This window comes from Protopterus annectens, chromosome 8.part0, assembly GCF_019279795.1.
Source record: "Protopterus annectens isolate FY-2018-M chromosome 8.part0, PAN1.0, whole genome shotgun sequence".
NCBI classification, from domain to species: domain Eukaryota; kingdom Metazoa; phylum Chordata; order Ceratodontiformes; family Protopteridae; genus Protopterus; species Protopterus annectens.
This window is the reverse complement of record NC_056741.1, coordinates 1793409402-1793433825: the sequence shown is the minus strand read 5'-3', so window position 1 is coordinate 1793433825 and position 24424 is coordinate 1793409402. Positions and strand designations below refer to the sequence as shown.

General features: G+C 44.1%; 1 protein-coding gene across 1 annotated transcript in view; it reads right to left on the bottom strand.

Annotated features, from left to right (window-relative positions):
• The window catches only part of CNOT1 (CCR4-NOT transcription complex subunit 1), a 4219019-nt gene that overhangs the window by 3983042 nt on the left and 211553 nt on the right, over nucleotides 1-24424 (bottom strand). The gene's annotated exons all lie outside the window — the stretch shown is intronic.

Sequence of the window (24424 nt, the reverse complement as noted above, 5' to 3'; positions counted from 1 at the left end):
TATGTGGTAGTTCATGGGTACAGAGTTTTTACCAAAAGGGATGACAATGCACTTGGCACTGAGCTTGAGGCCATATCTTTGACACCAGGCATCTCTCAGTAAGGCCCTTTTGTAGATGTCCACATCGTTAGATTTGATTATGGCTCCTAGTTTGCAGTCATCTGCGAACTTTGTTAGCCAAAGACCTTCTGTGTTAGCCTGTACTTCAGAGAAGTAGATACCAAACAGGAGAGGACCTAGGACTGAACCCTGTGGTACTCCACTTGTCACTGGTCTGAAGTTGGATTTAGAGTCTGCTACTTTCACAGTGTGGGTTCGGTCAGTGAGGCAGTTGGCAACCCATGTTGTGAAATAGGGATTTATACCTAGTTTAGTGAGTTTGTCTATAATTCCAGAGTGGGGGATGGTGTCTAAAAGCCTTGGCGAGATCTAGATAGGCTGTGTGTACCACCTTACCCTCATCTACAGCTTTGGTGACTGCTTCAAAGAAGTTCATCAGGTTTAGGAGACATGATCTGCCTTTTACAAACCCAAACTGGGTAGGGTCCAGAGTTTGGAGATTACCAATGTCATTGTTTATAAGTTCCATAATGATATGCTCCATAGCCTTGAAAACCAGGCTCATCAGGCTAATTGGGTGGTAGTTCCCGTGGTCCATGGTGGCTCCCCCTTTGTGGAGTGGGATAACCGTTGCTGTGCGCCACTCAGTGGGCACTAAGCCCTGAGGTTAGGGGCTATGATTGATCATGGTACTTAGGTGGGGTGTCAGTTCGTTCTGTGGTTCATGTAGAACGCAGCCTGGGATGTTGTCAGGTCCCATGGATGCGGTGTTCTTGGCTTTGGAGTGTGTGTTTTTTTACCTGGGCAGCCGTGATTACAGGTACTTTGCATTCTTCCGGTAAAGAGATGGGCCCTTCAGGGGATGAGAGGGGTAAAGTTAGCACTGAACCTATCTTGCCAGGATGTTGGCAATATCAGTTGGTTCTGTATATTTAGTGCCATTGTGCTGCAACTCAGAGCAGATCTGAGCGTTTCCATTGAGATTCTTGACATAGCTATAGAATGATTTGTGGTTGTCTTTAGAATAAGTGGTGATTTTGTTTTCGTAACTAGCTTTGGAGGATTTTGAGGGATCTCATATTTAGTGCCATTGTGCTGTAACTCAGAGCAAATCAGTGTGTTTTCATTGAGATTCTTGACACAGCTATAGAATGATTTAATGATTTATGGTTGTCTTTAGAATCAGTGGTGATTTTGTTTTCGTAACTAGCTTTGGAGGATTTTATGAGGGATCTCAGCTTCTTACGGAGGCTGACCACGGAGTTCCTCCAATCATGGGATTTTACTCTTTTTTGCAACAGTTTCTTTCTTCTGGTGTAGAGTTTATAGCAGGGGGGCCACCAGATTGGCTTCCTTGTTTTGGAGGATAGCATCTTGGTTCTGTTGGGGATTGCACGATCCATGCACTCGTGTAAGTGCTTATTTTTACTTTATTTATTTTACATTTGTTAACCAAGATAGTCCGACTAGATGCATGTCCATTTTCAGCGGAGGCCCAGGGAGAAAAGCTCCAAGGGTAAGCAGATACAGCATTACATATTACAGGCTATTTACAGAGATTACATAAGCAAGCAAGCTAAACAAGTTCCACAGGTTAGAGTTAATCCTGAGCGCAAGTCAGGATTAAATTAAATTACAAAGTATACTGGTTAACAGATTTTTTTTTTTTTTTCACATTCTAGAGTTAGCCAGGCTTGATACATTGACAGCCAGTTAAGTGACAAATAAAGTTCAAATATATAGGATTCAGCAGTCGTATCTCTACTGTCCGTCAGCATCCGAAATGGATACGTGTTACGTAATCATAGTGGGGAAAATGAAAATGACTAGCCTCCAACAAGTAGTTAAATAGCCCAGTTCACCACTTTTTTCATAAAAAAAAGTACAGCTTCTCAGTTGTAGACCTCTTTATTTTGGGTCTATATCATATGTTCGAAGTTTGAAAACTTTGATTGTTAAATTATCGAATTTAGAAGTTAAAAGTTTCAAACATATAATTAAAAAAAAAAAGAAAGGGAACTTACCTGACTGTTGTAAACAGGGGGCAAGTCCCCCTGCACCTCCTACACCTCCTGCTCTTTAAATATACCAAGTCAGAGACTGCACTAAAGGAAAGATTTCCCTTACTGCACTGTAGTGCAGTCTCGGAGTTGGTATATTTAAAGAGCGTGGGGTGTGGGTGTGCAGTGGGACTTATCCCCCTGCCTACAACAGTTTTGCGTTTTTTTTTTTTTTTTTTTTTAAATCGTATGTTCGAAGTTTGAAACTTCGAACATTTAAATTCGATTTAACACTCCAAGTTTTCAAACTTCGAGCATATATAGACCTTTCATTTTGACTTGCCCACAAATGCAGCATGTTAATGCAAACATCTATAAGGCTGGCTACAAAGTGAAATATACAGGTGAATGCATCTTCATAATGTTCAGCCAGCCAACAAATGCATTATTCATCTTACGGAGGCTGTCTTGCAACTTGAATCAACCCTAACTTCATCCATTTTGCCATATCTTAACATTTGCCCCTACAATGCCAAATGCTACTTTCCTTTGTTTTAATGATGCTGCATCCCAATTTGCTCTGCACCCCCCCCCCCAAAGCACACAGTATAAATGTTACAACTCCACTGTAAAACAAGTTTTCCATCTCTTGCTTCTATAAGCAAGGCTTCCCCCAGCCTCAATCTAATTTACTGAAACAAGTTTCCCATCCAGTCTGTTAGCATGCATATCGTCACAATGCCCTTAGCCACACCTGGCAAACTTTCAGTCCCATTCGTTTGCTCTTGTTTACCAGAGGAATGTGACCAGGTACAATGCCCATTTTCAGAGGCTTGAGGAAACTCCAAAACACAGATGTATAATGGAGTGCACACAAGCTCTAAAGAAATACGCACAATATTGAAATTCATTAAAATTTAACAGGAAATCACACTTGAAATGTAGTAAGCTGTAATTGACACTGGTGCATTTTACACAACATAACTAAATCAGGACAGATATATTATCACCAAGCAGTAAAGATAATTAAACATTGGCAGCTAATGTGATATATACATCTATAACAACTTGTAAGGGGATTAGTATGCAATAAACTCGCCATTAAGACAGCTAAACATGCCTTTTGCTTATTTGCTCACTACATATACATTTACTAGAAATACAAATACTATTAAAAACAAAGATTGTAAATGGCAAAGAAATGAAATCTACAACTGAGGTGAAAGTGATTTTGCCAACAGCCTAAGCCTCAAGGAAGGTGACACCTGTGCTAATGAAACTGTTTACAGGTCCAAAATGCACATATTCCACAGCACAGACCCCTTTGTTGTTGCAAACCTGATTATCTAAACCTTTCTAGTGGGAAAAAAATCCAAGTCTGAATATGTAAACGTTATGTATTTGCTTGTGCATGTTTGAGCTTGTAGCCCACTTGTGTATGAAAAATATTCTTTGTCCACTGGTATCCGTGAATGGTTGAAGTGTATTACCTATTTGCAGAAAAAAAAAAAAAAAAACAAGATTAGAAGTTTATCTGGTTCAATTAAATGTTTGATTATCCAAACTACCCTAGAACCCAATTAGTTCGGACAATCTACTCGCTGCTGCATCAACCATTCCTCTCATTTTTTTAGGGAAATGAGATGGCATACCCACTGGTAAGATCTTTCCATCCTGCTGTGTGGGTGGGGTCAGCACACAGGACATTTGGATGTGAAAGATTAACTACAGATGGCCAGTCCAACAAGACTTCAAGAGTGCGGATTCTGTCCCCCAGGAAAAGGTTTTCTGTATCCCTGATTATATGGACCCCTACAACCATGTGATTGAAGTCCATTATAAAGGGCCACCTCTGCCACAGCCACACCGATCTTAAGAATCAGAGTTGATGCTGCAATATTTTGAAAAAGGTATTTGACTGCTAAAGTATTCCGGGGAGGTTTCTCAAATCTGACTCCTACAACAGCGTTCTATGTTGTTCTCTGGTTCAAAGGTAAATACAAGGCCATTCAGTTTTGAAAACTATTACAAGCCTAGCCAGCAAAGGTCAGAACCAAAACCCTGCACCTTGCAGAGAGGAGGTGAAAACCTTAACCATTATGCCACCACCAACCCCCCAGCTTCTTAACTCACTTTTTTCCTTTACCAAAGGACAAAAAAAAAAGCACATATCCATTAAAGGAAGCATTGGTAAAGAAACTTTGAAGTCTAGCATAAAATCTGGACAGATGGAGCCATGCCTGAGGGTTATGCCAGTACCTGCCACCCTTACCATACCATCTGTTGCATTGTGATATAAATGCATAAAGACATTATATGGAGGACATTATTCAGTGTGGTCTGCAATTTAGTGAACTCCTGTGCAACAGGCTGCCCAAAAGTATTCACTGTTTAGCCAGGTCCCTATAGAGGAGATTCGTAAGAATTTAGAAATTAACACTTGCAGAACAAAGCTGCCTGAAGCTAGATGCATTTCAAACACTCATCTGTCAGCTAAAATACAGGGCCAAATTTGTTAGACCCTACAGGCTACATCTAAAAAGTGTTCCAAGCACAAAGCATAGTGGGGGCTACAAGTCTACACTTAGAACACCTCAAATATTTTATCCATGTTGAGCTTTACGTACAGCAATCGATAAATACAAACGTAAATACTCTCTTAACAGAAGATAAATTTTGAGCACATTTGCTAGAGTACTTTTTACTTTATTTTGTGGAGTCTATGAATTCATATGCAATTTCAAGTGCTCACATCACACGTAATTTGAGAGCTTTATATTCTATCACTTCTGCCAGTGTCCCCTTCTCCAAAAGTGAATCAAATGATAAAGTACAGTTCCGAGTGTATTCACTGTTGCAGTCATCACCTGTGGGTTATCCCTGCTGTGGTAGCCGTCGGCCGGCCCAAATACCAGAGTCAATGTTTTTCTGCGTCTGCTGCTGTCGCTTTCTGCCTGACGTCAGGTAGTCAGTGCTATAAAGGAAGGCAGCAGACACCATTACATCAGTTTTTCTTGCCCTAACCAGTCAGAGGCAAAAAAAGTAAATATGGTAAAGTAGTCCTGGTGGCTAAAAGCCATCGTTAGAAACTTATGTCTCCCCAAAGAAAGAAGATATAAGGGGGAAAGAGGGTGGGAAAACCAGGACTGCAACAGTGAACACACTTAACATCTACATTTACGGCAAGTGTACAGCAAGTACAGTTGTGTACACCTACCATAAATGTAGATGTTAGAGTGTATTCACTGTTGCAGTCAACTCATTTGGGTTATCCCTGCCAGGGTAGCCCTCAGTTGGCCCGAATACCAGAGGCTTAGTATTTCTGCGTCTGTTGCTGTCGCTCCAGGACTGACGTCAGGTCGTCAGTGGTATAAAAATCAGGCAGCCAACGCCATTACATCAGTTTTTCTTGCCCTGTCAAGAGCCCCCAATAGGCAGCTAGGTTATGGTGGAAGAACATTACCAGTAGAAAGTAAATACCAAAAAATCATTGTAAGGAGAGAGAGAAAACAAGGGGAATGGAGGAGGGAAACCAGATCTGCAACAGTGAATACACTAACATCTACATTTATGGTAAGTGTACACAACTGTACTATGTTCTTAGTGTTTTACTGTTGCAGTCATCACATCGGATTCCAAAAGCTGAAGGGTGGAGGCATTAAAGATGACTGGGGGCTGGCTAGGATGCCCTGCAAGACTGCAGTGGCAAAGCCTGCCCCAGACTTGAAGATGGGCAGGTGGTGATGCTTGGTGAAGGTATGAACAGATGTCCAAGTTGCAGCCTCCAGATGTCCCTGGTGGGAACCCCTCTGAGGAAAGCTGCAGAGGTGGAGGTTGCTCTGGTAGAATGTGTCCTGACCCCCTGGGGGGGGTTCCTGTGCTGTTTGTAGCAGAAATGGATGCAGTGTGGTATCCATTTGGAAACCGTTTGGATATGGCCTTGCCCTCTGCTCCTGCAGTGAAGCTGACTAGCAAATGATCAGTTTTTTTTTAAAAAGATTTAGTCATATCCAGGTAGAATTTGAGCTGTCTGTGCACATCTAGAATGCAGAATCCTTTCCCCCTTGTTTTGTGGGTTAGTGAAAAAGGTGGGCAAATGAATGGATTGGTTGAGAGCCACACTGGACACTACTTTTAGCATAAAGGATGGGTTAAGTCCTGAGGGAGACCCTGTCAGCATGGAAAATTATGAAGAGCTCTACAGCCATAAGTGCTTGCATCTCTGATACTCTTCTAGCTGAAGTGATGGCCAGAAGCAAGGCAGTCATCCAAGAGAATTTTTAACTCTGAAGCTACAGGTTCAAAGGGGGGGTAGGGTAAGCTTTTCCAACACAAAGTTTAGGTCCCAAGCTGGGGTAAGAGCTCTGCTGCGTGGCCACACGTTGTTAGCCCCTCTTAGGAACTGTTTGATGAGAGGGTGTGAGAAAAGAGGTGGCTCTGTGCTTAAATGAGAAGAGATGGCAGAGGCATGAATTTTAATAGAAGAGAAAGATAGACCTCTGTGTCTGCCAAGTAATTCGGAATGAGAAGTAGGGAGGGCTGTGCCGTTCCAGCTCCCTTAGTCTGGATCAACATGCAAAACCTTTTCCACTTGTCAGCATAAGAGACTTTCTAGTGCTGGGGCATCTGGCCTCACGTATAAAATCTAGAACTTGTTTGCTCAGACTGGCAGCTAGAGGAGATGTCAGGGAATAAGCCAGGCTGCCAGAATGAGGGTCTGCAATTGGGGACGCATGAATTCTCTATTCCTCTGGGTCAGGAGTGTTGGGATTTGAGGTAGGTGCCACGGGTGACAGGCTGCACAGCAGTGGGTACCAGTGCTGGCATGGCCAGTATGGGGCAATCAGGATTGCCCTCTTTTTCCTCCCTTATTTTGAGCAGTACCCTTGAAATGAGTGGTAGTGGGGGAAATGCATAGATAGAGAGGTTTACCCACTGGAAGGACAGAGCATCCACTTTCCAGGCCTTGCTGTGAGGTTCCCTGGTGCAGAATTTGCCAAGCTGATTAGAGTGGAAGGCAAAGAGGTTGACCTTCAGGGTGCCCCATTTCTGGGTTACAAGAGTGAAGCTTCTTTGGTCTAGCTGCCACTCGTGTGGGTATAGCAGGTTTCTGCTCAAGTTATCAGCCAGAGTTTAGAGAGCCTGGCAGGAATTGTGCTCACAGGAGTGTGCCAAAGGGTCATGGCGAGCCTGCATAGAGGATAAGAGCGAGTCCCTCCCTATTTGCTGATATACCACATCACCGTGGTGTTGTCTGTTTTGATCAGTAGAGGCCCCAAGGAGAGAAGGGGTCTGAAAGCTGTCAGGGCGGGCTGAACAGCTAACATCTCTTTTTGGTTGATGTGCAGATGTATTTGATTTGGACTCCATTGGCCCTGAATGCACCTGCCGTCCAGGTGTGCACCCCAGGCATAGTCTGATGCATCTGTGGTGAGGGTATGGGCGGTGTGGGGTTGTGAGAGGGGAAGTCCCTTGTTGTGGTAGCATGCTGCTACCCACCAAAAATAATCTTTCCTTAGACAAGGTATCATTGGTATACGTTTCCAGGTCTTGAAATTGATGACACCAAAGGAGTTTTAGGTGCCACTGTAGTTTCCCTCATATGTAGTCTGGCATATGGAATGTAGAATGCAAGCCATGAACCCTAGAACTTGCAGGATTTTCTTTGTGGATAACTGGGTCTGGTGGCTAGTGGCTAGCTGACAGAAGTAGGCCGTCAGGCAGGACTGTTTTTCTGGTGTAAGGAATGCCATCTGGGATGCTGTGTCCAGGCTTGCTCCCAGGAATACAATTGTTTGTGTGAGTACTAGTTTGAATTTCTTTTCGTTGATAGCATAACCCAGGGAGGTCAGTAGGTCCTTTCCAAAGGTCAGGTGCTTTTATCAGTTTTTCCTGACAGCCTGACTCAGGCAGTCGTCTAAGTATGGGTAAACTTGAATATTTCTTAGTCTGCAAAAAGCAATGGCAGGAGCCAGACATTTTGTGAAAACTCTGGGAGCAGTGGATAAGCCTAAGGGAAGCACAAAGAACTGAAAGTGCAGTGATCCTGCCCTGAAACATAGGTATTTTCTGCAGGATTCCCCGACTGGGATGTGTAGGTAGGCCTCTTAGGTCTAGGGTGGCTAACCAAGCATCCTTGGAAAGCATAGGTAGAAGCTGCTGGAGGGTGAGCATTTTGAATCACCAGAAACGTGTTAAGAATTGATAGGAACATGGCATCCTATCCTCAACCTCTATTCTGGGTACCAGGAAGGGTCTGGTGTAGAAACCTTGGCCTATCTCTTCTGCAGGAACATGCTCTATTGCCTTCAGAGAGCAGGGAAAGGACTTGCTTTTTGGCCTGTGTCCACTGGTTTGGGCAAAGATCTGGGAACCCTTTTGGGGTTGGCAGAGTGTGGAAATAAAATTTGTATCCCTGGGACACTATGTTGAGGACCCAGTAATCGTTGGTAATGGTGGCCCAATTGCATGGGTGGAAGGAGAGTTTTTCTCCTAGAGCAAGAGCAGGTGGACAGAGGGAGGTGGTGGAAGTGTAAAATCATTGCGAGTTCTTACCATAAGGGGTGGCTTTGCACGCCCTGGTTTTGGAGGAGGAGGAACTCCATTGCTTAGATCTTTGCATTCCCTGGGGCTGTCTGGGGGGAGCCTGCTTCCCCTGAATCTGGGATGAGCTGACTTGGAGGGGGCAAGGAAGGACCAGTGCTTGGAGGGGCAATGCCTACTGAACCTCGGTGACTGCACCTGTAAGAAGTCTATCTGCATAGATTTAGCTTTTTCTTCCATCTTTTAAAACCTCTTCTGCCTTGGTGCCAAATAAGTTCTCTTTGTGCAAGGGTGCGTCCAATAATTTGCATTTGACATGGTCTGGCAAGGTCTGTTCCTTAAGCCAAACATAACTTCTAATGACAGAACCAGTGCCTGCTGCCCTGCAAGATGCTTCTAGGTCATCAAAACCACATTGTAAGGTGTGCTTAGTTACTTGACTTGCAGAATGCATTAACTCTGGTAAATCTATTTTCTGCACAAGCAGAGAAAGAAGATATTTTCTGTTTGACGAGTTCCATGGTATGTTGTTGATATTTCAGCATATGGAACTGACAATTTAATGTTCTAATTAGCAAGAGTAGCAGAGGTGTATACTTTTTTACCCCATCTGTCTAATGCTCGGGAATCCCTATCTGAGGGGGTGGGATTGTTAGCTGAAGTTGCTTTGATTCCCTTCAGGTCCTTGAGAGATAACCTCGGGGCAGCAGTAGGATTTTTGAAAAAAAAATGTGACAATCAGTACCAGTCAGGTTTCCTGGGAGCAGGAGGGAGGGTATCAGGGGTCAGACTTGATTCCATAAAAACATCATCCACAACATCCAGGACAGGAGAAATGGCCAGAGGTCTGTGCTGTGGAAGATGTAAGAATTCCCAGAGTCTCTTTTTTGACTGAGGACAGTCCTGACATTCCCATTGGAAATGCTCCTTTAAAGTATGTAGGGTTTGCCCAAAGGAAAATTCCTCAGGTGGAGAGGCTGAAGGGATGGATTCCTCCGCATCAGAATCCTCATAAGCAGAGATGGGTTGCATATCTTCATATTCAGATGCATCAGAGTCATCGGACTCCTGTTCAGATAAAACTACTGGGGACAAGTCTTTTTCTTTTGGAAGGGGTAGCCTGGCTTCCCCTGAAAAGCATTATAAAGTCTTCTGCCATTTTAAGCATTTGAGAATGAGGCAAGGAAGCAGATACCTGAGCTTGGGTCATCAATATTTTGAGTGTGGTTCATACCCTGGGCCTTAGAAACTCTTGTTTTAGAAAGAACTGAAGACACGAAAGAAGTTGGTCTGTCTCGAGTATCGGTAATGCAAACTACTTCCTCAGAAGCCGGTGCCTGCTCAGCGGCTCCAGACCCATCCAAGGTAGAGACATCTGCAAGGCTCTCTGTAGCAGCCTGCGAATCCACAGAAGCAGGCATCAGGGGCTGCGAGGGCACCTCACTGAGGACCGGAGAACTGACGACTAGCTTAATGGAAGTGTTGTCGGCAGTCGTGGACCAGTGCGGTCTGTCTTTCTCCTTGCGTTTTTTTCGGAGGATCTGTTGTCAGATGGCTTACCAAAGCCATATCGAAATTAGAGGACTGAGCGCGAAAATATCCAGCTACAATAAGGGCCCGACATATAGTTCTGGCATTGAACAAGGCACAAAAGCGACAGCGAGGGACGTCATGGTCTGGGCCTAAACAAGTGATGCAGTAAGAATGAAAGTCTCAGTGTGGTGTTTGCTTTCCACAGGCAATACAATTGTTAACTTTGGCTGACATCAGTTAGTGCAAGAAAAAAAGGATCCCCAATGGGGTACTTCGCTTTAAGACTTTCAACTTCAATTCAGAAACGAAAAACTCAGGTAGCAGCCGACCAGCATTCGTGTGAACTGCTTCTGCTGTAATGAATGATGCAATGGTGTCGGCTGCCTGATTTTTATACCATTAACTACCTGACGTCAGTCCTGGAGCGACAGCAACAGACGCAGAAATACTAAGCCTCTGGTATTCAGGTCGACAGAGCTACCCTGGCAGGGATAACCCAAATGTGATGACTGCAACAGTGAAACACGAAGAACATCGGCACTATTTCTCCATGCTTCACTGTTGCAGTCATCACCTGTGGGAGGATTCCCAAAGCTGAGGAGAGGGGTAGTAGGTTAGTAAGAGACCTAGGAATGGGTCAGCATGCCCTGCAGAACTGAAGAGGCAAACCCTGCCCTAGCCTTAGGAAATAGAGGTAAGGTGGTAATGCTTGGTAAAGGTATGGACAGAAGTCCAGGTGGCAGCTTCCAGGATGTCCCTGGTGAGAACTCCTCTGAGGAATGTTTTGGAAGTGGAGGCTGCCCTAGTGGAATGGGTTCAAATAGACTTAGGGGGGAGGTTTCCCATGCAATCTGTTGCAGAAATGGATAGTGCAATATCCATTTGGAAATGGTTTGTATGGAAATGGGCTTCCCCTCTGCCCCTGAGGCAAAGCTGACAAGTAGTTGGTCTGTTTTTCTGAAGGGATTAGTACGGTCCGGATAGTATCGGAGCTGTCTGTGCACATCTAGTGAGTGCAGAATTCTTTCCCCCTTGTTTTGAAGGTTAGGAAAGAAGGTGGGCAGATATATGGCCTGGTTGAGAGTTACATTAGATGATACCACCTTGGGCAGAAAGGAGGGATTAGTCTTCAGGGAGACCCCATCTGCATGGAAGATGATGAAGGGCTCAATGGCCATTAGTGCCTGAAGTTCTGAAACCCTTCTGGTTGAGGTGATAGGCTAGGAGAAAAGTAGTCTTCCAGGAGAGGTATCTTAATTCAGCTGAAGCAGCAGGTTCAAAGAGTGGTAAGGTTAGTTCCTAAAAAAAAAATAATTCAGTTCTCGGGCTGCAGTGGATGGCCTTCTGTGAGGTCTGACATTAGAAGCCCCTCTGAGGAATTATTTAATCAAAGGATGGGAGAACAGGGGCTGTTCTGTATCAAAATAACCAAGAATAGATGTCTGTGAATAATGACAACTAAAACTAAAAGCGCAATTCACTTAAAGCAACCAAATGGAGAACGAGCTGAAGTTGAATGTTTATTCACTCCACAATAGTAACAAATGTTGCGTGATTAACGCTAGGAATTAAAAATTGCGTTTTAGTTAAAAAACTTCATCAGATGCACACTTTTTACGAAAACGCAGTTTTTAATTCATAGCGTTAATCACGCAACATTTGTTACTATTGTGGAGTGAATAAACATTCAACTTCAGCTCATTCTCCATTTGGTTGCTTTCTGTATCAAAATAAGCTGAAATGGCCGAAGCGTGGATTTTAATAGAAGAGAAGGAGAGGCCACTTAAGTAGCTCCGCTATGTAAGTCCAGGATAAAAGGGATGGAAGGTTGTGAGGTATTGCCCCCTATGACTGGCCCCAGGAGCAGAATCTTTTCCATTTTCCTGCGCAAGATCTTCTGGTGCTGGGCCTTCTGGCCTCTGTGATAATGTCTAGGACCGGTTTGCTTAACAGGGGTCCCCTATTTGCCTTTAGAGCATCAACCATGCTGACAGTTTGAGAGTCTGCAAGCCTGGGTGCAGCAGCCCCCCCACCTGAGTTAAGAGGTCTGAGATGAGGGGAAGCTGCCTGGGAGGCTGTAAGGTCATGCTGCGCAGTAAGGAGTACCAATGTTGTCTGGGCTAATCTGGAGCAAAATGAGGATGGCCTATGGTCTCGCCTCCCTTATTTTGATCAGTACTTTGGGAATAAGAGGCAGAGAAGGGAATGTGTATACAAAGAAGGTGTTCCAGGGGAAGGTCAAGGTATCCACCTTCCACATTAGGTACTGACATTCCCTGGTGTAGAACTTTTTCAGCTGATGGTTTAGATGCAAAGCAGAGAGATCCACCTCCGGAGTCCCAGACGCACAAGTGATTTGTAAAGATTTTTCTGTAGAGCTGCCACTTGTGGGGGTCCAGTAAGCTTCTACTTAAGTGGTCTGCCAGGGTGCTTATCCCTGGTAGGTATAGGGCTATCAAGTGTAGTCCCATGGAAGAGGCTGTCACAGCCAGAGGTTCATGGCTAGCCTGCGGAGACTAAGATTGGTTCCCTCCCTGTTTATCGATGTACCACATTATTGTGGTGTTGATTGTTTTGATAAGGAGAGCCCCTGCCTTCAGATTGGGTTTGAAGGATGTCAGAGCCTTTTGTACTGCCATCATTTTCTTCTGGTTTATGTGTAAGGGAAGGTGCTGGGTATCCCCCAAGACCTTGGTGGTAATGGTCTGCCCGGTTGGGTTGAGGGTGAAGGAAAGACCCTTGTTCTGGGCACAGGACCCTGCCCAGAGAAACTCGGCCCTTATACAGAGGATCAGAGGGAGAGAGGTCTCTAGAGGTTGTGTGTGCTGACAAAGGCTCTTTAGGTACCATTTGAAGTTCTCATGTGAAGCCTAGCCAGAGGAATTAGGATGCAAGATGACATGTACCCCCCCCCCCCAAGGCTTGCAGGAACTTCGCACAACAAGGTGACCTCCTGAAGCCAGCTGGGAAAAAAGAGAAGCAGGAAGCTATGCTTTCCTGGGGATAGGAAGGCCATTTGGGATGCTGTGTCCAGCAGTGTTCCCAAGAAAATGATCTTCCTGACAGTCGTTTGCCTTGATTTCTTCTCATTGACGGTGTACCCTAAGGAGGTTAGGAGGGTTTTGACAAAGAGGTGGGTCCTTGAGGAGCTTTTCTTTGCAATCTGCCTGAATGAGGAAGTCATCCAGATAAGGGTAAATTTATATATATTTTTGTTTGCAAAAGGCTATGGCCAGGGCTAAGCATTTGGTGAATACCCTGAAAGCAGTAGATAAGCCAAAGGGTAGCGCAGAGAACTGAAAGTGTTGTGAGCCTGCTCTGAAGCAAAGGAATTTCCTGCAGGATTCCCTTATGGTGATGTGAGAGTAGGCATCTTTTAGATCTAGGGTAACTAACCAGGCATTTTTTTTGTCAGCATAGGCAGCAGCTGCTGCAAAGTTAGCATTCTGAATCTGGGGACAACCAGGAAGGTGTTCAGAATAGATTGATCCAGGAAGGGGCACCAAGTGCCCTCTTTTCTGGGAACACTGAATAGTCTGGAATAAGTTTTTGCCTGTTTGATCTGAGGGGACAGTCTTCTGCCCCTTGGGATTTAAGATTCTGGACTTGTTTCAATGCCTCTGCTCACTGATTTGGAGGCACGTCTGGGTACCCTCTTGGAATTAGGAGTTCACTAAAAGAATTTGTATCCCTGAAAAATTATCTTTAAGATCCATTGGTCCTTTGTTACAGAAAGCCAATTTTCTTTGCAGAGGGAGAGCCTGCCTCCTAGTTTTTGGTGAGTGAAAAAGAGGGCATATGGGAGGAGAGGGAATCGTTGAGAGTTTTTGCCATAGAGGGATGGCTTAGAACTCCCTGCTTTTGGAGCGGAAGTGGTCCACTGTTTGGTTCTCTGCTGTCCCTGGGATAGGAGTCTGAGTGGTCTACCCCTGCGGGGCTTACCTTGCCCGTCTGCTAGGTGAAGGAAAGGACCAGAGTGTTTTGAGGGAAAATTCCTGCTGAACCTAGGAGGTTGTACCTGAAGGAAATCTTTTACTGTTTGCATAGACTGCTTTGTCTTCCGTCTTTTTAAGCACCTCTTCTGCTTTTACTCCAAACAAGCAGTCCTTATCCAAGGGTGCATCAAGTAATTTAGATATGACAGTATCAGGGTGAGGGGCTGTTCTTCAACCATGCATGCCTCCTAATGACAGATCCTGACACTGTTGCCCTGCTTGAAGCTTCTAGGGCATCACAACCACAGTGTAATGAGCGTTTAACCACTTGACAAGTAGAGTGCAGTAAATATGCTCTTTCGAACTGGCACAAACCAGGAAAAGTTGATGTATTTTGTTTTAATAGTTCCAAAGTGTGTTGTTGATATTTTAACATGTAGAACTGACAGTCGAGTGCTCAGATAGGTAAGGTTGCAGAGATGTATACTTTTTTTTACATCATCTGTCCAGAGCTCTGGAGTCCTTGTCAGAAGGAATAGGATTCTTTGCAGAACTAGCCTTACCTCCTTCTGGTCCCTGTGTAATGACCTCAGGGTCTTCAGCAGGATTTCTGTACAGTTATTTGTATATTGTACTCTAATACCAGTCATGTTTTCTGGGAGCAGGTGGGTGGGTGTCAGGGGTTAAGCTGGATTCATGGAAGACATCAACCACCTCTAAGATTGGAGGGATGGCCAAAGGTCTGTGCAGAGGCAGGTCTAGAAACTCTGTCTTTTCTTAGACAGAGGGAAGTCGTGGGATTCCCAGTGGAAATGTTCCCCGAGGGTCTGAAGAGTTTCCCCAAATGAAGATCTTCTGGTGGAGAGGCAGAAGGAATGAATTCCTCCATCTGAATCCTCATAAGCAGTCAGAGGTCGTTGTTCCTCTTGAAAATCTGAATAATCTGACTCCTCGGTAGCCTGTTCTGTCAGTATTTTTGGAGAAATGTCTTTTTTCCTTTTAGAAGGTGTGGGCCTGACTACCCCCGGATAAGGGTGACAAGATCCTCCACCATTTTAAGACTTTGAGCTTGGGGTGGTGGTGGAGTAAAATGGTGGCTAGAGGTAGTTTTCCTAGGAGTGGCCTTGCTTCTAGACCTAAGAGTAGCGATCGGTCTGAGAGAAACGGTAGTCGGACGCGATGTCTGTTTTTGTCTAGATTTAGTGCGAAAATCCTCCTCTGAAGCCGGTGCCTGGGTCGTGGCTCCAGACAACCAAGGCAGACACACCCAAAGGCTCGGAAGACTAAGAAGATTTCTGTGGCATACCAGACTCCAAAAGGGTCTCAGTAGAGGCCTGCGAAGGTATTGAATCGGGCATCACGGGATTCGACTGCACCTCACTGAATTCTGGAGAACTGCCCAGCTTAGTGGTAGAGTCATCGGAAGGCTTAGCCTTGTGTGGTCTGTCTCCATCTTTACCCTTACATTTTCTCGGAATGTCTACAGATCGTTGGCTGATGGACGCCATTTCGGAATGCAAAGACGGAAGATGAAAACACCTGGCTACAATAAGAGCTCTACGATGAATGGTTCTCATGTTAGAGGGCACAGAAACCAGCAACGGGGGACGTCATGCTCTGGGCTTAAACAAGTGACACAGTCTGAATGGAAGTCTGTGTGGTATTTGCTTTCCACAGGCGAAACAATTAACTTTTTCGGACATCGGTTTGTGCAAGAAAAAAGGATCCCAACAGGGTACTTAAGCTTTAGATGTTTTCTGCTGTAATTCAAACTCTGGTAGTGACTGACCGGCACACTTGCAAACTGCTTCTGCTACGGGCTCCACGGCAAGAAAGACTGATGTAATGGCATCAGCTGTCTTCCTTTATAGCACTGACAGCCTGACGTCAGACAGCAAGCGACAGCAGCCAATGCAGAAAACCATTGTCTCTGGTATTCATGCAGGCCGAGGGCTACCACAGCAGGGATAACCCACAGGTGATGACTGCAACAGTGAAATATGAAGAACACCCAATGGTTCTGGTAAATCTGCCTCACATCCAGGAGCCCTGTGCATCACAAAACTTGAGTCATGGGATAAAGTACAAAAAACAGAGATGGAAGGATATAGAAGACAGTTCCAGTTCCTTGTTATTTGTGAAATATAACTGTTACAGTATTAAGCAATAGTGACAGTTCAAATCTTCAAGTGTTCATTCTTCTATGAAGGTACTGAAGAAACTCTCAGGCTCAAATCACCAGAATAACTGAGTTTTAAGCACTTTCACCCACCAACCACAAAGGAAGTAAAGTCAGTCTGTCCTCTACCTCAACAATGGGGATAGGCATCTCCTAGCATCTCTGTAGTGGTTTGCGTACCTCTCTAAAAGTGACAGACTTCACATGTTGGCAGCAAACCAGATCTGAAGGGAAAGGCTCAATGGGGATAATGGGAAAGTTTCTGAAGCCGCTTGAGGCATTACAACAGTCTAATGGCCAGATCAGATCCAACAAGCAGCTTGGTACCCAACAGTCAATCCTAAGGATTGACTAAAGATCTTAAAATCAGATAAAGATACATATGGCTCAGTAAAACTAAATCAGAAATAAGGGACGCTACCCAAGTCTACAGCACACCTATCAGACAATACAGTTCCTTGTACCCTTTTACTCCCAACTGTACTATGCTTCTGCAATGCTGAAAAGCATTCAAACAATGCTACACAAATATCAAGCAAAATTACAAACAGAACATTAGTGCAATACACTGTAGAAAACAAGTTTGTCAGAACTTGACAACACACACACACACAGTTTATACCCCGTCTAAGCCAAATATGTCCTTTGCTTGCCAACCTAGTTCAAAAATGCAATCTTTTAAAGTCATTAAAGTATCTGAACTAAAAATCAAATACTAAGCAGTCATAGTAATTACCTTCAAGTATCTGTGGACAGGCAAAAAAACACTATCCCTACTGAAACAGGCTTGTCACTCCATTTATAACAGAACATCTGGTACCCACTGTTGCGTATGTATGAAGTAAAAGGCAAAGCAGTAATTCAGACTATTTTACATTACTCCAATGTTCTAGACACAAGTCTTAATTTCCTTACATGACCCAATATCTCATCTCAATTTATTTCACTATATTCTGCACCACCTTTTCCCATACTTACTTTCACTGATACTCTGCTCTTCCCTATGGGTAGATATAGCTATATAGCACATATTGTGAACACTCATTTACTAATGCCTGTATACTTGCATACACTTTCCTCTTTAACACCATAGATTACGACACATCATTCTATGTATGTTATCTTTACCCTAATGTATGCAGCTTCTCTCCCAAAGACGAGACTTCATCCTGGTTAGACAACCCCATTAAATACACTAAAATTTTAAGAGCATTAACAGCACACAATCCAGCCAGTGAGATATCTTAGCCAGCCTACCGATCTAGGAACTCTTTCCAGTCATGCTTACAACCTATAATTAAACAATGCATTGTACAACCAACTTTAGTCTTAAAATACAATTAAACTTATTTGTATGTCCATCCTACACAAGTAATGGAATGTGATGAAAATGGAACGCAAGACTGGGATGTCACCAATAACCCAAAGGTTTGTTAAATGGGCAACTAGAGAAGTATTAACTGCACTATTTCTCCAAGTGCTTAATTTTATCCATCTTGATGAGAAGAATGGACCCTATTCCTAAGGTAGGGAATAATGCAAGTTCATGAAATCAATACAAATTCCATCTTTAATGTTAGCCAAGGGTGCTCTTTTCAGCAAGACTTATGTATCCAGGAATTGCCTCCTCCTGCAGTTTAGATGGTGTTACAAATACTAGCAGCATATGTAAGTGACTGAATTCTTTTAGTTTGGCTCTAGTTGTTAGGAAAAGTCTTAACCCACCATTAAATAGGATTAACACTGATGCAGCAGGAGAGAGGAACCACTTAGCTTTTAATGTGGAATTGTTTTCATGACAAGGGTAATTTTAAGTAAAGCAACACCATGAAGTCTACAATAAACTTTTCAAAAGCTGAAAAAGTCGAATCTCAGAAAACATTCTGAATGTTACGTGAACCAAAAAATCGTAAAACAGCAACAGTGTTTTCTAGGTAAACTTTATAACAAGCAAAGAAACTACTACACAGACATTAAGACGACAATATTGCCATAGTGAAAACAGTGAATGGTCATGCTGAAAGAACTTATGCCAGAGGCAGGATTGCAGTGCCCTAATATAAGGTGGATAGTACCTGGTGTGCCTGTAGAGCTTCAGCCTCACCATGCTTTCATGGGATATTTTTCTCTATGCAGAATACACTGAAAATGCATAGGGTAAGATAACAGTTAACGGTCATACTGAAAGAAAAGGTTATGCCAGAGCCAAGAATGCAGTGCCCTATGAACCAAAGAATACACCCAATGGCTTCCTTAGAGGGTAAATGTTACTGATCTATCAAGAGTTAGCATGTGGCCATGCCCCAGATCTACAGCAAAAGTGTAATTCTACCAATTCAGATGTGTCACGAGCAGCTCACAGTTAACTAGACTCATCAACTTGACATTCTATGCAAATCACAGGGAGTCTCAATAAGCTTAATCAAAGACAGAGTTAAGTTTCAATAAGGAATAAGGGTAGAGGATTTTGAATCTTATGGCATTCCTTGAAGTAACAAGCACTCAAAGGGCTGGCAGTATAGACTGTTTATCTTGACCTTGTTAAGAATTCAACACAATCCCACAATGTAATAACATACAACACTAAATGTAACTGTGCCAAGCTTAACTGCAACAATTGTGACTACATTTGTGCATCAATGTGAAAATCATGTGAAAACAGACAGTGATACCCTCTTTTCTTTCAACCTATGAGAAAGAGCCTTACCTCTCAACTGTCCAGACTGAATATCCAGATGAGACTCGCTGCCTGTTCCTCAAAATCTGTTTTTCTGGCAAATCACTGAGAATTGAAGCCACTAAATGACAAATGAGTTTCAGACTTTCATATCCTTCATAAATCCAGTTATTCTAGCCGCTTTAAGTTTAAGAGCAATATCTGTCCCTATTTGTGGACCTTTGCCTCCCCTCACACACAATTTTTTAATCTGCCCAGAATTCGTATGCCAAGAGGTGGAGAAGTAATGGGCACACCAATCTCAGACAGTTTAAGCAGCAGGATTGTGAAAGTACAGTTTTGTACCTACTATAAATGTAGATATTGGAGTGTAGACACTGCTGCAGTCATTACACTTGGGTTATCCTGCCGTCAGGCGGTCCTGCAGTCGGCCAGAGTTCCAAAGTCTTGGTCCGGCGTCGGTTGCCGTCACCTCCTCCCTGACGTCAGTGTGACAGGGGTATACAAGATGCAGCCGGCGCCATTTTCTTCAGTTTTTCTTGCCCCAGATGTCAGGTGCCCCCAAATAGGTAGGCAATTCAAATTGCTAGTAAAATAAACAAGAGCAAAGCAAACAACCATTTTTAGTTACCAGCAAATACTCCCCATAAGTAATAAAGGGAAGATGGCCTAGGTAAGTACCAGAAAGTAAGAGGGGAGGGAGGGTAACCTGGATTGCAGCAGTGTCTACACTCGAACATCTACATATTTATGGTAGGTACAAAACTGTACTATGTTCGTGTTACACTGCTGCAGTCATTACACTTGGGTGGAATCCCAAAGCTGAGGTAGGGAGGCTGGATCTATAAGGCATTAGGGGTGGCTATAAGGCCCTGCAGTACAGCAGTGGCGAAGCCAGCTCTGGATTTGGAGTATAAAGGCAAATGATAATGTTTGGTGAAGGTATGCACAGACCTCCATGTTGCTGCTTCCAAAATATCCTTGGTAGGTACTCCTCTGAGGTAGGCAGTTGAAGTGGCTGTTGCCCTGGTGGAGTGAGATCTAATGTTGCTAGGTACAGGTTTCCCATGGTGGGTATAGCAGAAACGTATACAGTGTCCTATCCATTTTGAAATAGTCTGCTTTGAAATGGCTTTCCCTGTGCTCCTGCAGCTTATGCTACCAATAGTTGCTCAGATTTTCGGAAAGCTTTGGTTTTGTCCAAGTAGAAGCGTAATGGTCTGTGAATGTCCAAAGAATGTCTGTGGTTTTGGATAAAAGGTTGGCAAATGAATAGTTTGGTTTAGAGCCACACTTGATACCACCTTTGGCATAAATGTAGGGTTAGTTCTTAAAGACACCCTGTCCTGGTGGAAGATGAGGAAACGTTCCACTGCCATCAGTGCCTGTAATTCTGAAACTCTTCGTGCTGATTTTATTGCCAGTAGCAGAGCAGTTTTCCAAGAGATGTATTTTAATTCTGCTGTGTTAGCTGGCTCAAAAGGAGGTAAAGTTAATTTTTCAAAAACAAAGTTGAGGTCCCAAGTTGGTGTAGGTGCTCTACGGGACGGTCTTATGTTTTTAGCCCCTCTGAGCCTGGAACCAAAATAGACACATTTGGAACCGTGGTCCCAGTCCACACCAAAAAGGCAGCCCCTGAATCAGAAGCCTGGGTCAAGCCAACGAAAGCCAAAGCACCAAGGGACATGGACAGTTCTGATAAATGGAAGTCAAACCCTACTCCTTTGAACCATTGCTGAAGTCTCAACCCCAGGAGACCTCCAGTTCCAAAAAACTGAGGAGCTCAATGTAACTTTTGGTTCTGGAGAAGAGGCCCTTACCAGAAGCAGGTAGGTTGGTGCCAGGGGCTCCAAAAGCTCAAATGGAGTTAGAGGTGGAAGATGAGACTATCAAAGGACAGGTCCTGGTGCCAATTTGGCTGGGAAAATAAGATAAAGGTAATCCCCTCACCATCAAGAGCTGGTCCCACCAGCCTCGTTGTCGGATTCAGAGAGGCTCTTAGTGGATCAAACAGAGAACACTGAAGAGACCTAGGTGGTTATCTGTTCCATGAATGGACTAGGTGGTCAGCCTGAAAAGCGATTGACCAAAGGAGAGTACTTTGTTCTTTGTATCAATAAAAGTGGTTTGCTTCAGTACCAACAAAACTTCTGATGGCAAGGCAGTAGCGGTCTTGTCTGAAGTAGTGGTAGGTGCAGTGTATGTCTTACCTGTGTAGGGGGAGTTGTCAACACCGTAGGCTGTTTAGATAACTTTTCAGGTGATTCTGAAGAACTGCTTGGAACCAAATGAGAACGTTTCATTAGTTTAGAAGAGGAGGTAGAAGAGAATGACGAGCTGGCTTCGGTCTTAGACCCAGATACGACCTCTTCGAAGTGCCCTTTTAATAAACCCTTCAGAGTTGGCTTGTTTCTCTGCACAGTTAAAGTCCTGGCGGAGAAATCATGACAGATGGAGCAGTTTTCCTGGAGGTGTACAATGCCTAGGCAATACACACCCCAGACATGCCTAACTGAATAGGTCACTTTCCTGTTGCACTTCTGGCACCTGTTAAAGCCAGAAAGGCCCTTAGGTTTGTCAGGCACATTAGATTTATCAGCCATGCCAAAAACGGTTTAACGAAGGCTCGGAACAAAGCCCCACAGTCAAGGATTATGTGAAGACTGAAAAAAGTTTAAGCAAGACATTATGCGATGCCTTCCAAGATTAAGGAATGAATTCTAAGAGCAGAAGTCAACTAACGTCCTTCAAAAAGTGCCATATCTACAGCTATATCTACACAGCACTCTTACTTATAAAGTACAGTTTTGTACTTACCATAAATGTAGATGTCCGATAGATATGCAACTGCAGTCCTGACATATGGGTTGTCCTGCCTCAGGCAGCCCTTCGGTCGGCCAGATTCCAAAGTCTGGGTGCGGCGTCGGCCGATGTCGCCTCCACCCAGACGTCAGAGCGGCTGGAGTATAAAGGCATCAGCAGACGCCATCTTTAGTGTTTCTTGCCCCAGATGCCAGGTGCCCTCCAAGGAAGGCTAAATTTTGTGAATGGATAAACAGATAAAACCAGACATGCACAACAGTAATAAACAGATACACCATAATATATAACCCCAGCTGGTAGGTAAGGGGAGAAAGGACCCAAAAGGGGAAAAACAGAGGGGTAGGAGGGAGGGAAAACCTGACTGCAGTTGCATATCTATCAGACATCTACATTTATGGTACGTACAAAACTGTACTACATCCTTCAAGAATGCAACTGCAGTCCTGACATATGGGTTGAATACCATAGCCAAGCTGGGGGTGGTAGGACTAAGCAAGAGATGGTGTAGCTAGAAGGCCCTGCAGGACTGACAAAGCAAAGCCTGCTCGGGATCTGGAGTATAATGGCAGGTTGTAGTGTTTGGTAAATGTATGCACGGAGCTCCATGTAGCAGCCTCTAGAATATCTTTTGTAGCCACTCCTCTTAGAAAAGCTGTGGATGTGGCCATAGCTCTGGTGGAGTGTGGTCTAATATTAGCTGGCACATTTTTTCCATGAAAAGAATAACAGAATCTGATGCAGTGTCCAATCCATTTTGAGATAGTTTGTTTGGTGACTGCTTTTCCTTGCACTCCAGCAGCATAGGCTACAAACAGTTGGTCAGACTTCCTAGTGGACTTTGTTCTGTCCAAGTAGTAGCGTAGTTGTCTGTGAATGTCTAAAGTATGCAGCAGTTTTTCCCCTTTATTTTGAGGGTTAGGAAAGAAAGTAGGCAGGTGAATTGCTTGGTTTAGAGACACTCTGGATATCACCTTAGGCATGAATGAAGGATTGGTCCTAAGGGAAACTCTGTCCTGATGAAAGATGAGAAAAGGAGGAACTGCCATGAGGGACTATCTCCGAGACACTTCTTGCTGAGGTGACTGCCAACAGGAAAACCGTTTTCCAAGAGAGAAATTGCATTTCTGAAGATGCTGCTGGTTCAAAAGGAGGACGAGTTAATTTTTCCAAGACGTAATTGAGGTCCCATGCAGGAATTGGTAGCTTCCTTGGAGGTTTGATATTCTTTATGCCTCTTAGAAGCCGTCTTAGCAAGGGATGCGAAAAAGTACAGTTTTGTACCCACTATAAATGTAGATGTCCGATAGATATGCAACTGCAGTCATAACATATGGGTTTGTCCTGCCTCAGGCAGCCCTTCGGTCGGCCGGATTCCAAAGTCTGGGTCCGACGTCGGCTGATGTCGCATTTCTCTCCGTCAGAGCGGCCGGAGTACATAAGCATCAGCCAACGCCATTTTCTTCAGTGTTTCTTGCCCCAGATGCCAGGTGCCCTCCAAGGAAGGCTGTAATCAAATTGGAAGGAAAAAACAGGATTCCAAACAAATAAGTAAGCAATAAACAGATACACCATAACAGATATCCCCAGCTAAGAGGAACAGGGATAGGAGTGGACCCAAGGCATAGAGGGGTATGGAGGGAGGGTAAATCCGACTGCAGTTGCATATCTATCTGACATCTACATTTATGGTAGGTACAAAACTGTACTATGTCCTTCAAGAATGCAACTGCAGTCATAACATATGGGTAGAATACCATAGCTTAGCTGGGGGAGGAGGAATGCTCTAGGAAAGAGATGGTGCGGCAATCAAACCCTGCAGGACTGCCGAAGCAAAGCCTGCTCTGGACCTGGAGTAGAGAGAGATTGTAGTGTTTGGAGAATGTATGCACGGAGCTCCATGTAGCAGCTTCTAGAATGTCCTTTGTAGGCACCCCTCTTAAGAATGCTGTAGAGGTGGCTGTAGCTCTGGTGGAGTGTGGTCTGACATTGGCTAGAACAGTCTTCCCATGGAAGGAATAACAAAATCTGATGCAATGTCCAATCCATTTTGAAATAGTCTGTTTTGAAATTGCTTTTCCTTGTACTCCAGGGGCGTAAGCTACAAAAAGTTGATCAGACTTCCTACTGGTCTTGGTTCTGTCCAGGTAGTAGCGAAGTTGTCTGTGAATGTCCAAGGTATGTAACAGTCTTTCCCCTTTGTTTTCAGGATTGGGGAAGAAAGCAGGCAGATGAATAGCTTGATTTAGAGAAACCCTAGATACTACCTTTGGCATAAAAGTAGGGTTGGCTCTTAAGGAGACCCTGTCTCGGTGAAAGATTATGAACGGTGGTATTGCCATTAGGGCCTGTAGTTCCGAAACCCTTCTTGCTGAGGTAATTGCCAACAGGAAAGCTGTCTTCCATGAGAGAAATTGTAAGTCCACTGAAGCTGCTGGCTCAAAAGGAGGTAGAGTCAGTTTTTCTAGGACAAAGTTGAGGTCCCAAGCTGGCACTTGAGCCTTTCTTGGTGGCTTCATGTTCTTGATTCCCCTAAGGAATTGCCTTAGCAATGGATGTGAAAACACAGGTGGATCAGTGTTATATCTAGCTGAAATAGCTGAAGCATGTATCTTTATGGAAGAATATGAGAGTCCATTCTGAAGCATATCTGCCAAGTATTCCAGGATGAGTGGGA